General features: G+C 35.7%; 1 pseudogene across 1 annotated transcript; it reads right to left on the bottom strand.

The window, feature by feature from the left end:
• Positions 1-357: 357 nt before the first annotated feature.
• LOC110594490 lies at positions 358-897 on the bottom strand (annotated as a pseudogene). The gene has a single exon (XR_002481267.1). The product of XR_002481267.1 is annotated as a cytochrome c, somatic pseudogene (transcript).
• Between the last annotated feature and the right edge of the window lie 13,985 nt (positions 898-14,882).

Below are 14,882 nucleotides of genomic sequence, written 5' to 3'. Positions count from 1 at the left end.
TTTTATTTGACATTATACATAAACCACACTATAATATCTTTTAGTAGGTAAAAGACAGCATTTTTAGATACAGGGAATTCTAATTAGATTGACATAGTTAAGACCAAAAATATAAAGTAGACATTGCTACTTTATCTTCAGTCTTTGCTTTTAAGAGACCAATGAACACAAAAAAGATGAGTCTTGCTTGGTTCTGAGACAGTTAAGGGACTTCCTCAGTATTTAAATATATTTATATAACCAGTTATATACATCTAAATATAAAACCAATTTCCAATGAATTTTAAGATGGCATTCACTGTCTTTGTGAAAAGTTGAATATTACTAATCAAATACAATCTTATCCTTAGAAGGGGAAAACAGTGATAGCATTTTCTAAATTGAAATTACTGTTGAAATTTAAAAAAAGATCTTATTCACATAACCACAAACCAGTCCTAATTAAATTAGGACTGTCCAACAAAAATATTCTGTCAGCCACTCAAGATATGAATTCTAGTGTAAGAGATCTATTAAATTATGGTACACATAAAAAAAAGTCATGAGACATTTCTGTTTTGTAATAAATAAGGGAGTGGCCAATTATTACTCATTAGTAGCTTTTTTGAGATAAGCTATCAAGTTTGCCCTTTCTCCCTTTTTCTTAATGACAACAAAGATCATTTTTGTTCCAGGGATGTACTTCTCGGGATTCTCCAAATATTCCATCAGGGTATCTTCTCCCCAGGTGATGCCTTCATTCTTATTGGCATCTGAGAATCTAGCAGCCTGGCCTGTCTTCCACCCAAAGAGACTATGGAGATTTGGCCCAGTCTTGTGCTTGCCTCCCTTTTCCACGGTGTAACACTAGGCACACTTCTGAACAAAAATCTTCTTGACTTTCTCAACATCACTCATATTTAACTCTCTTTCATTGCCAGCACTACAGAGTTTCCCACTTTGAAGCTGGACGTTCCGCTCTCTAGTATTATTTTTCAAAACTGAATGATTTTACTTAGCAGTTATTTTATTTTGTGTTTTCTTCTTTTAATTTTTTAAATTATCAAGTGTCTATGTCAGAGATAATTTTTCCAGACTATCAAAATATATAATTTTGTTATAATAAGATTAGCTTATAATGACCACAAGTCATTCATTTGTCACTTAAAAAAAAAACAACCAAAAACCTCTGCAAATTTAGTTTGACTCTATCACAGAAAAATGAGTTAGTGCCCATTATTATGGTCACTTATTATTATTTAAAAGCATGCAAATAAGCAGTATGAAAAATACAGAGTAACTTATAATTTCCCCAAATTCCTCTGAATTCTAATTCCTCAGACTTGAATTATGTGAGAAATTTGAAAGCACAAGAATGTAGTTGAGCAAAAAAGAGCTGGTTCAAGGTTTGTATATTGAGGACTCCTAAAGCATCTCACACAATCATGATACTAGCCCTCTTCTCTCCTACTTTCCAGTATCTAAACTTCTGTCCCACCACACCCAACCACAGGATACTGAGTGTTAAACTTTTAGAGAAATATCTTCAGACTTAGGGAAGCTGCAATTGAGATTGAGGTTGGAAAAAAAGGCAGATTAAATCAAATCTAGATACTCTTCTCTGAAACCTTCCTTGCTCTTCCTCCATTTAAGTCCCTAAATCTCACTAGCCAAATAGAAACTGTCTCTAACTTGCTTGTCCTCTCCCAATCCTGTCAAATTCAGGAGCATGGAGAAGTCAATAGTCTATGAAATAAATGTGTTGCCCAACATCGATGTCTGCTGGTCCCTCATTCTCCTTATCCACGTTATTTCACACTAATCAGGATTCTAGTGACTCATTTTTAAATAAAAATAAGTAGCCAGATTAAAGAACTTCTAATAATTTAAGGAAAATCTTCATCATAGAAAAAACTAGAAAGGAAGATATAAAATAAATACTTCAATACAAGATTAGGATGATGAAATCTCAGAGGAAATGAAACAAATATATAATTAATGGGAATTTTGGGAGAAACTATTAAACATTAAAGATTAAATCAGAAAGTCCACTATTTAAATAGAAGGTGTTACAGAATTAGAAAGCCAGAAGAAAAAAAAAATAACTGAAGAACAGAAATTATCTAGGAAATGGTACAGAAATAGTTTTCAGAACTGAAAACCTATTTTTTTCTGATTGAAAATATTCAGTGAGTGCCCAGCATCATGAAACCTATGCCCACTCTAAAGCATACATTTCAGAATATCAGGAACAAAAAGGAGATCCTAAAAGAATCAGAAAGTAATTTTAAAAAATATATGAAAAAGTTGGAAGGAGAATGACTTCAGACTTTTCAACAGCAACACTGAAAATTAGAAGTCAGTGGAACATTGCCTTTAAAAGACCTTTCTGAGTGAAAACATTATCAACCTAGAATTCTATATTCAGCCAAACTGCGAATCAAGAGTAAAGGTAAGGACATTGGAGAAGATTGTGTCTATCTCAAGAAACTAGAATGTCCAAAAATAGACTGCTCTAAAAAGAACACTGCAGATCCCAGAGAAAAAAGACCATCTCACTCAGCAGAAATGTGAAGAGATGTACCAGGTTTAGTGACCAAAAAATGACTAATTGGAATCAGATGAGAAGCCACAGTGAGAATAACATTTTCAAAACAGAAAAAAAGGGACTAATATTTTATTTCATATATTTGAGTACTTGGAAAAATATTTGCAATTGTTTCAGAACTCTGTTGAGTATTTAGAAAAAATAGTAAAAAGTTTATAAACACTAAAAAAAAAGAGAGGAAAGAATAGAAGAGTAAATGACCTTAGTATATTGCTTGACTAATTTAAAATTCTAGTGATGTAAACAGTTGATTATTTATCCAAAATTTGTGATAAAACAATACAGAAGAGGCCAGGTAGCAAAGAACTGTTGTCTCTAATCAGCAGCTAATGAGGACCAGAGGACTGCCAACAGCCATATGAATGGGTTTAGAAGCAGATCCTCCCCTACTTCAGCCTTTAGGTGGCTAGATCACTGGCCCATATCTTGATTGCAACCTTAAAAAACACCTTGAGTCTGAGTCCCCCCCCCCCAAGCTGCTTCTGGATTCTTGACCCACAGACACTGAAACAACAAATATTTCTTGTTTCAACCTGCTAAATTTAATAGTAATTTGTTATGCAGTAAACGATAACTAATACACCTTTCCTTTCTTCGATATACATTTATTGCCAGCAAGGAAGGTAATCTTCAATTATATAAATGTTGTTTTGCTTGATATAGAACTACGGAGTTGGTTTTGTTTGTTTGATTTAATTTTAGAACTTGTTAGTGGCCAGAGAGGATGTCTTACTTTCTTCACTTAGTAGGCTCAAGAAACATAGTTGAAAAATTAGAATCAGACAGACTATGGAACAAATGCTTCTAATGATATTTTTGTTTCTCTAAACTTCTTAGGTTAGAATGCTGTCACAACTGGTTGACAGTAGTAATAACCTTGCTAAAGTTATCCTTCAGATCTTTGACCCAATAATTTTAATATGGATAGCACCCACTGACTAGAGATACAGTCATATGTATCACAAAACTCACCTTCCAGTTCTGAGGATTGATTGGAGTGGACACCCGATTCTTGCTGAACAAATCAGATTCTCCTAGAAACTTAGAATTGGCATACTTTGATGAAGTCATTTAACTGTGGGGATCTAAAAAGAATGTTCTCTTAGACTTAGGATCTAACATGCAGCTATCATACAACACATATACACAAAAAAATAAGAAGGCAAGACAGCCCATGAAGGGGTGAACCTGAAGCCAATACAAGAAAGAACAATGGTAAAGCAAACCCAGAGCTGTATGTGTATACACATACACACACACACACACACACACACACACACACACACACACACACACACACCCCATACACTCAGACACGTGGTTCCTTCAATTAAATGTCTCTTAAATGGGCTCTGTGGGCATTTTCTCTTACTTAAGTGAGTTGAGTTTTGGTGAGTTTTTATTCCTTGCAAACAAACCAATCCTGGATGAGATGGAAGTTGGAGAGACCATTCACTGGGTTTATCTGAGAGGTGAACTAGAGGAGTCACTTCATTTCTGTAACAATGAACTTTATTCGGAATTGTGTTCCTAAGATGCTGACCTTAGGACAGACAAGAACAGTGTGTAGCAAGCTCTTTATAAAAGCCATCATCAATTAACTGTGATTTATTTATTTAAAAATGTTTTTATATAAATTAAGCTTTTTGAGTCTCAGTTGATCTCAATGGAAACCATTCCATCTTATTTAGCAGTAGCATGAAAAAATGAACATTTTTTAATTTAATAGGCTCTGCTGTTATAAAAACTGTCAATCACAGCAGATTATTTATTTGTATATATTAGCCAACATTATAGGTGCACATCTTAGATTATCTTGGCTTTTTTTTTATTGTTGTGGAATGTTGTGGGTTATACTGACACTAATTTTGAATGTCTTCTAAGATTTTACTATTTCTTAGATTCATTCTTGATTCTATGTACAAAAGTCACAATTTTTAAATGAAAAATGAAGATAATCTCAAAGTTCACTTTATCTAAATTCATCATCCCTGCCCACTATCTTTATGTTGTGAGCCACCAGCTTTTATGGAAAACACCTTCATGGTCTTTTTAAGCCAGATTGTTTTAAACATCATTCATTTATTTAAAAAATATTTGTTAGACCAGACACGGTGGCTGAAGCCTGTAATCCCAGCACTTTGGGAGGCTAGGTGAGGAGATTGCCTTAGCCCACCAGTTCAAGACCAGCCTGGGCAACTTGGTGAGACCTCGTCTCTATAATAAACCAAAAACTTAACCAGGCGTGGTAGCGCACGCCTGTAGGTCCAGCTACTTGGAAGGCTGAGGTGGAAGGATTGCCTGAACCAAGCAGATCGATGCTGGAATGACCATGAGTGTGCCACTGCACTTCAGCCTCCCAGAGTGAGACTCCAACAACAACAAAAAATATATATATATTTGTTAGGTTGTTAGGTGGAGAGGCAAGATGGCAACGGAACCAGTCACAGTGTGTAAGTCTCTGCATGGTGAGTATGTATAAGAACAATAATGCATATGTGTGTGTGCCCAAGTGGGTGAGCAAATGTTTGACTGAGGGAAGGCATGGGAATAAGCTCCAGGTATCCCCTGCAGAAGCTGATGTAACTTACCACGGCACTGAAATTCGGTACCTGCTGCTCCCAGAACATCTGCCATTCTCAGGGCATCTCTCAGGAAAAAGAAGCAGAGATCAGCTGTCTCTTGGTACCTAGCACCTGACCTGACACCACCAACTGTGGCAATAGGTCAGGTACTGGCACCAGGGCCATGGAGAAAGTGTAGGAAGGAGGTCCAGAGCTGAGTTCTGCCATAGGAGAAGATGCCGGCTGGTGCCATTTTCTCTGTCCCAGAACCTGACAGAGATGTCCTTTGGCTTGCCTAGTACTAAGAAACCTGAATCCTGGGACTGAGGGGTGATCTCTGCACCCGATCATCATTTGCCAGGGAGGATACTCCAGGTATATGATACTCAAAGATAGTGGTTGGCTTGGGAACATAGATATCCCACCCTCCACACTGGCCCTTTCACACCATGCAGCACACCAGTAGGGGTGAGTCTTGATCCAATCCAGTCCCCTTTCCCCAGAAGTCCATAGGACATCTGACCTACATGGAGAGTAGCCTGATTGCCCGTGCAGAGAGCAGAGGGGAAGATCTAGAGACCCAAGCCAACTCCCTCCCATAGCAAACCCAAAACTGCGGTGCTTAGGACACCTCAGTAAAAAAGGAACCTGAAGTTCCAGAAATGGCCACTAGAGAGAGCAAGAGGGAACTATAGTCTTATAAAAGTTTTGGGTTTTTTTCCTTTTCTTTTTTTACTCACCCTCTCTGTACATATCTTTGTGTATGTGTGCTCTGATTTGATTTCCCATTTTTTTCTCCTTCTTCTCTCTCTTTTTTTTTTTTTTTGGCATATAGTTATATTTGAGGGTGAGTGTATCTTCCTTTTTTGTTTGTTGTTGTTGTTTTGTTTGTTTTGCTTTGTTGTTTTGTTTCTTTGTTTATCCATTCATTTGCTTGCTATTTGTTTTCCCTTTTCTTTTCTGTTCTTTTATCTTCCTTTCTTTCCCCTTCTTTCTTTCTCTGTTCTTTTCCTTTCTCTTATCCTATTTTAGTTGCAGGAGTCCACATACACTTCCACCACATGGACATAGCATAAGGAAGAGGGAAGTGGGTCCCAGGGAGCCGATATTCCAATCAACAGATACTGTGATCTGTAGGTAACTTCTGAACCTTAGCTCCTCACATTACACCTTAATCAAATCTCAAAACTGCAAAAAGTCAACACAGCTCTCTACTCCTAGCCTGGTTTCAAAATTGAACAAATTCAGAGGCTCTACCTAAGGAAGAATAGGAGGTTGAGCAAACAGAAGTGAAAGCTATCTCTGTGTCACTGAGCAATGGAATTAAAGAGGAAAAAAAGGGGGGAGTCCATCACAAATGAAGAAGAATCAACAGAAGAACACAAGTACTCCTCAGACCCCTAGAAAGGCAACACCTGAGAATACAGACTTCAGAACTCAAACAATGACAAACCCCCAGAACAACTGATCTCAGACCACAAATCTACACATCAAGGTATTGATGGAGACACTGAATAAAAATCATGAAAGACAAGAAGAAAGAACTAAAGAGTTGATAACAGAGATTATGGCAATAAGGAGCACAATGAACAAAATAAATAAAGCAGCAAGCATGGAAAACAGAATTAACCAAACAGAAGAAAAGAATCTCAGAAACTAAAGACTGAAATATGGAACTAATTCAAGCTATTAAGAGCATAGAAAAGAAGTTTTAAAAGACAGAACAAAGCCTCCAAGAGATGTATGATTATATTAAGAAACTGAGCTTACACCTGATTGGCATTCCTAAGGCAGAAGGGGAGACAGAGAACACCTTTGAACAAACATTCATGAGGTTGTCTAGGAAAATTTCCCTCATCTGATCAGAGACATGACTATCCAAACACAAGAGATTCAGAAAACCCCTGCAAAGCATCAAATGAGAAGACTAACTCCCAGATACAAAGTAATTTGCTTAAATAAAGTACATATAAAATAAAAACATCCTAAAGGCACTGAGAAAGAAAGGTCAGACTACCTGCCAGGGAAGAACAATTAGAATAGCTGCAGACTTATCTACAGAAACACTACAGCTTAGAAGAGACTGGATTTCAATCTTCAAAAACTCTCAAAGATAAACAATTCCCATCAAGAATTTCCTACCCAGCTAAGATAAACTTCACCAGCAACAGAGAATTAAAATCTTTCGCAGAAATCCAATCCCTGAGAGATTATGCTGCTTCCAGACTAGCTCTACAGGTATATATAAGAAGGTATAAAGCACAGAAGAAAGAAGAAGAAGGAAAAAAAAAGAACAGCCATGTACTTTACAGGAAAACAGGAAGACACAGAATTAACAGAGAATACTCACAACAGCAAACATGAAAACACAAAAGTACATCAACCCAAAAGAAAAAAGAAAACAAACAGACAAGCAAAAAACAAACAAAAAACAACAAAAAAAAACCTTTTTATAAGAGTCTCTTGACAGGGATAAACTCTCACATTTCAATAGTCAGTCTGAACATGAATGGATTAAATGCACACTGAAGAGACATAGAATGGCAAACTGGATTAAAAAGTATGACCCAAAAATATGCTGTCTACAGGAAACACATCTCACTACAAAGACCTCCACAGACTCAAAGTTAAAGGATAAAAACTTTTAGGCAAATGGAAAACAAAAGAAGGCAGAAGTCACAGTTTTTTTTTTTGAGTTGGAGTCTCACTCTGTTGCCCAGACTGGAGTGCAGTGGCTGCTCCCGGCCACCGCAGCCTTGACCTGCTGGGTTCTGGCAATCCTTCAACCTCAGCCTTCCGAGTAGCCGGAATTACAGGTGCGCGCTACCACACCCGGCTAATTTTTTTGATTTATTGTAGAGATGAGGTCTTGCCTGCCCAGGTGGGTCTCGAACCCACGGGCTCAGGCAATCCACTCACCTCAGCCTTCCAAAGGCGCGGGATTACAGGCTGAGCCACCGAGCCCAGCTAGAAGTCACAGTTTTAATATCAAACAAAACGACCTTCAAACTAACAAAAATTTAAGAAGATATGGACTGGGCACAGTGACTTAAACCTGTAATCCCAGCACTTTAGGAGGCTGAGGTGAGAGGATCACCCAAGCTCAGGGGTTCGAGATCAGCCTGGGCAACTTGGTGAGACCTTGTCTCTACAAAAAATCCAAAAAATAAGCCAGGTGTGGTAGCACAGGTAGGTGCCCTGTTTCATTTTTCTTCATATGGTCAGCAAGTTTTTTCAGCACCACTTACTGAATAAGTTTTTTTCTCCTCAGTGATGGAGGCTTTGTTGAAGATGAGTTGGTTGAGAAGATGAGGTTTTGGAAAAACCTCAAGGGAATCTGTCAAAAACTTCCCTGCACTGATAAAGAACTTTGACAAAGTCTCAAGGTATAAAATCAGTGGGCAAAAGATGTTGCATTTTTATATACCAATAACAAACAGAGAACCAAATAAAAGGTACAATCCAATTCAAAATAGCCACATACACACACAAAAGTAATACCTTGGCATCTTCCTGCCGAGAGGAGTGAAAGACCTTTACAATGAAAACTACAAAACACTGTTCAAAAAAATCAAAGAAGACACAAATAAATGTCCCATCCTCATGGATAAGAAAAATTAACATTGTAAAGATGTTCATCCTACACAGCACAATCAATGCAATGCCCATTAAATTACCATCATCATTCTTCTTAGACCTGGAAATGACAATACAGAAACTCATATGGAAACAAAAACAACCACAAATAGCCAAAAAATCCTCAGTGAAAGAAATGCAAAATAAATAAGGAAGGAAGTATCACACTTCCAGACTTTAAACTCTATTATAAGGCTATAATAATTAAAACAAGCCTGGTATTGGTGCAAGAACAGGCATATAGACCAGTGGAACAGGATAGAGGTTCTGGAAGCAAAACCTCATCTTCTCAACCAACTTATCTTTGACAAAGCCTCCATCACTCACCACTGGAGAGAAAAGAACCTGTTCAGTAAATGGTGCTGAGACTTCTTGCTGACCAAATTAAGAAGAATGAAACAGAACACCTACCTATCACCATACACAAAAATCAACTCTAAATGGATCAAATACCTAAATGTAAAATCTCAAAGTATTAATAATCTTAGAAAACACTGGAGACATTCTTACAGAAATGGGAATAGGCAATCAATTTCTGATTAAAGTCTTAAATGCCTATTCCAAAAAAGATAGAGTAGACAAGTGGAACCTCATCAAACCAAACAACTTCTGCAAAGCAAAAGAATCTGTCAAGAGAGCAAGGAGACAGCTCACAGAATGTTAAAAAATATTTGCCAACTGTATATCTGACCAAGGCCTAACATCCAGGATCTACAATGAACTCAAAAGTTCAGAAAGGAAAAAAACAAACAGCCCCATCTAAAAGAGGGAAAAATACATGAATAGACACTTCTTTAAAGAAGACATATAAACAGTCAACAGACACATGAAAAAATACTCAACCTCACTAATCATCAGAGAAATGCAAATCAAAACCACACTGAGATACCACCTAACTCCAGTTAAGAATGGCCATCATTAATTTAAAAAAAACAAAAACCAAAAAACAGGTGCAGGCAAGGATGCAGAGAAAAGGAAAATGTTTCTACACAGTTTGTGGGAGTGTAAACTAGTTGAACCTGTATGGAAAACTGTGGCGATTCCTAAGAGTACTAAAAATTTACTTTCCATATGATCCAGCAATCCCCTTTCTGGGAATATACCCAGAGAAACTCAAGTCATTCTGTAAAAAAGATAACTGCAATGTGCATGCTTATTGCAGCACTATTCACAATAGCAAAAACAGAACCAGTCATGTTGCCCACTGAAACTGGACTGGATGGAAAAAATGTGATACATTTACACAATGGAATGTTATACAGTCATAAAGAAGGAAAAAACTATGGGCTTCACAGCAGCTTGAGTGGATTTAGAGTCTGTCATACTCAGTGATCTTGCACAGAAGCAAATAACTGAGTACCATATGTTCTCACTCATAAATGGACCCTGAGCACCTATCTTAATACTACCAGGACACGGTTGAGGGAGGGGGGAATATAAAATCTATAAGCATGCCTGATTCTAATCCAGACAAAGGAAGGCCCAAACTTCACCTGCACCTAGACCACTTATATAACCAGTCATGACTTGTACCCCACATCTTTCAAATAAAAAATAAGAAAAAAATTATTTTGATGAATATCTCTTATTGGCACATACTTTATTAGTTTTTGCTGGATGTATAAACATGCATGACTTCTGTAATTTCTCTGAGCCTCAGCTTTATGATTTATAAGATAGTCATAATTTTTCTTATTTTTATATATTCATCATGTACATAAAATACCAGCTTATATTGTTTACATAGTAGGTATACAATAAGCATTATTTTCTTTGTAACTATTATTCATACATGTGAACAAATTAACTTGAATTATTTGGCACCCATTTGGGCATTGGAACTACAAGAATTCAAGCAGCAGGCAGGAAATATAATAAACAATAGAAGAATATGAAGCCTGCATACTGAGAATAAGCAAAATACTGAGTATTTTCTACTTGTTACAATGCTGCATGCATCAACAAAGCTCCTTTCTAGGCACAGTCTAAGCAGAAGCAGTGAATTTACACTAAGTAAAGAAGATCTGTTAGTAATCAAAGAGCAGTCAAAATGCTATTATGAAAACTCACGCACTTCTTTCTAGATTAGTTGCTTCTTTGAAATTTTGGGCTCTTATTTGACACAGAATTCTACTAAATTACATCAGATAAAGAAAAGCACATTAAGAGATTAAGAGTAGTGGACAATCCTATAGCACACGGTACACTCAAGAAGCAGCTGACAGTATAACCAAGAGTCAAGGGATAGGCAAATGAAAGGTACAACAGCTACATGCATGGGAAACTGAGCTGTTGACAATACAGCAGTAGTGGTTACCAACCAAGGTCAATAATCAAAGTCCAAAAGTACTTAACTGAAAGCCTATTTGAACAGGTGCCTGTGGATATATCCTCTTATCACCTCTTATTAAATTTTTTCTTATTTGGCAAAAAAGGAAGTATTTTGTATTATTAAAATTTGTTCCAATTTTGCATAAAATATATTAAATAGTGCCTTGATTATTCAGCATTAATGTCCAAAAGAATGGTTACAGATAATCAACAAAAAGGCTAGTAATGCTTGAAATACTCTGTTTGGTAAGGTAAAGCAGTGACTCATAAAAATGAGAAATTTTTCTGTATATTTTTAATATAGAAAAAGAGAATGGTAAAAACTTAGAGTTTTGAACATTAAATTACAACTTTGGGCAGTCTATGTAATTCAATTACATGTAATACTAGAGTTCCTGATAATGCTGAATAATCGAGGCATTATTTAATATATGCTATGCAAAATTAAGTCAAATTTTAATAATACAAAATAGTTCATTTCTTTTGGCAAACACAAAAAGACATCTAGTAAAAGGTTGTAAGAGGATATAACCACATGTACCTATTTAAATAAATCTTTCAGTTAAGTACTTTTGGTCCATGAACTAGTACTAAAGGGATATCAATTACTTCCAATATTTATTTAAAACCTTATAAAGTAAACACAGCAGGAAGCTGTGTAAAGAGAATATTCAGTTAGGTGTATTACAAGAAATAAATCTTGAAAGAACTGTTACATATGATATGGCCCTGCAATCAAGCGAAAGCCTGAGAATACATAGGGCAGAGATGAACTTGTAATTAGAGAATAAAGAATAAAACTGACCAATTAAGGATAAATTCCTATCCTTGTTAGTATAGGAGTCCTTGTCTTTACAGGTATATTTGCTAATATTAAATGAAATTTAGTGTTAAAAATTCTACCCATTCCACGCTAGCTGTTTAATTTCTTTTATATAATCTCTTTTCCTCGATTGAAAACTCCTTTCTGTAAGAAACTAGGGCTAATTCTTGCATCATTTTACAGTTCTCACTTTTAAAAAGGAAGAATCTCATCATATTTTCTCTACAGAGTTGACTTCATGGCTGTGTGATATATGCAGTTGCATGAAATTCCACACTCAAAAGGGTCCCAGGCTTGGATTAATAACTGACTCCAGCTGTCTTGAAATTCTTAGTAACTTTTTAACAAGTGACTCTGAATTTTCATTTTGTACTAAACTCATCAAATTACATAACTAGTCCTATTTATCTGTTTTATAGTTCTGCCCAATAAGTTTATGAAGTGATATTATTGGTGTTAAAAAAATAAGTAGTCTTAATACTTACATTACAATTTCCCCTCAAAAAAATTTTGGGTAGATTAGAAAACTTAATGTGAAAAGCAACATGTAGAGTGATAAATGTTGTTATATAAAAAACGTTATCTGCTCATCAAGACACCCTATAGGAAGTAACAAATCAAGCCACAAACTCTGCTAATACAGTTACATCTATACATAAAGTACAGAAGAACTAACATTTGGAAAAAAATTTCAAGTAATTCAATAGAAAATGGGCAAAACGTTCAAATAGGCACTTCAAAAAATAAAAAAAACAAATTAACAAAAATTATGTAGAAAGATAATCAAATTCAGTAATAATCAGGAAATGTAAATAAAAAATAGGAGATACTGTATCACACTCAGCTAAAAGAATCACTAGGGATTAATATCCCAAACATAATAGTGAGTGAAAAATAATGACTCAAAATAGTCATATGGTATAATTCCACTAATGTAAAGTTCAAAAGCAAATGAAACTAATCAATATATTGTTAGGGGCATATAAGTAAGATGTTAAAATCATAAAGAAAAGCAAGGTGAGTATTCTCCCATCAGTGAGGATAGCAGTTATTCTTAGGGAAAGAAAGGGAAGGAAATGCAAACAAAGAGATCAGAGGCTCCTGAGTTACTGGTAATTTTTATGTCTTAATGAAGACTTTGGCTACTTTGTTATTATTCTTTAAAATATTTTTTCCTTTATTTCAATAACTTTAGGGGGTACAAATAGTTTTTGGTTACATGGTTGCATTGTATAGTGACAAAGAAGACTGGGTTTTAAGTGTATTCACTATCTTCACCTGTGCACATTGTACCTGATAGGTGATATTTTTATCCCTCTACCCCTGTTTCCCTTCCCTCGTATGAATCTCCAGTGTCCATTATATCATTCTCTATGCCTTTGCATACCCTTAGTTTCGCTCCCACTTATAAGTGAGAACTTGTGGTGTTTGGTTTTCTGATCTTGAGTTAGGTCACTTAGGATGATGTTCTCCAATTTCATTCAAGTTGTTGCCAAAGACATTATTTCATTCTTTCTGATGGCTGAGCGGTATTCCATAGTGCATATATACCACATTTTCATTAGCCACTGATTGGTTGAGGTACATTTATGTTGATTCCATATCTTTGCAATTGTGAACTATGCTGTGATAAACATGTGGGTGCGGGTGTCTCTGTTCCTTTGGGCAGATACTTAGTAGTGGGATCCTGTATCAAATGTCAGATCTACTTTTAGATCTTTGAGAAATCGCCATACAGATTTCCATAGAGCTTGTACAAATCTACATTCCAAATATATAAGCATTCCCTTTTCTCTATATCTGTGCCATCATCTATTGTTTTTTTTTAATTTTATTTTTATAAATGGCCATTCTGACTGGTGTAAGGTAATATCTAATTGTTGTTTTGATTTGCATTTGCCTGATGATGAGTGTTGAGAATTTTTTCATGTTTGTTGGCCATTTGTATATCTTCTTTTGAGAGGTGTCTGTCCATGTCATTTGCCCACTTTTTAATGGAGTTATTTACTTCATTCTTGTTGATTTGTTTGAGTTCTTTGTAAATTCTAGACTAGTCCTTAGTCAGATGTATAGTTTGTAAATATCTTCTCCTACTTTGTACATTGTCTGTTTGCTCTGTTGATTATTTATTTTTCTGTGCAGAAGCTTTTTAGTTTAATTAAGTCCCACTTATTTTTGTTTCATTGTGTTGTCACTTGGGATTTTAGTCATAAGTTCTTTGCTCAATTCGATGCCCACAGGAATTTTTCTTAGGTTTTCTTCTAGGAAAAAAGAAATGATTTGTGTGGTTTCAGGACTGACACTTAAATCTTTAATTCATCTTGAGTTAATTTTTGTATATGGGGACAGAAAGGGATCAAGTTTCGTTTTTCTGCATGTAGCTATCCAATTTACCAGAACCATTTGTTGAATAGGGTGTCCTTTACCCAGTACACGTTTTTGTCTGCTTTGTCAAAGGTCAGTTTGTTTGCCTTTATACCAGTACCATGCTGTTTTGGTTACTACAGCCTTATAGAATAATTTGAAGTCAGGTAATGTGATGCCTCCAACTTTGTTCTTTTTGATTAGGATAACTTTGGTTATTCTGACTCTTTTTTAGTTCCATATGAATCTTAGGATTGTTTTTTCTAATTCTGTGAGAATGATAGTGATGGTTTGACAGGATTGCATTTAATCTTTAGATTTTTTTTGGTAATATGATTATTTTAACAATGTTGATTATTCCAAACAATGATCAAGGGTGTTTTTCCATCCCTTGATTTTTTGTGTCTTGTACAATTTCTCTCATCAGTGTTTTGTACTTCTCCTTATAGAGATCTTTCACCTCCCTGCTTAAGTATTTTCCTAGGTATTTTAGCTTTTGGCTACTATTGTAAATGGAATTGGGTTCCTGATTTGATTCTCAGCTTGGTTTCTATTGGGGTATAGCAGTGTTACTGAT

Source organism: Carlito syrichta, unplaced genomic scaffold (assembly GCF_000164805.1).
Source record: "Carlito syrichta isolate Samal-C Ts95f unplaced genomic scaffold, Tarsius_syrichta-2.0.1 Scaffold315570, whole genome shotgun sequence".
NCBI lineage: Eukaryota > Metazoa > Chordata > Mammalia > Primates > Tarsiidae > Carlito > Carlito syrichta.
The sequence above is the reverse complement of the archived record's forward strand: the minus strand, read 5'-3'. Positions and strand labels throughout refer to the sequence as shown.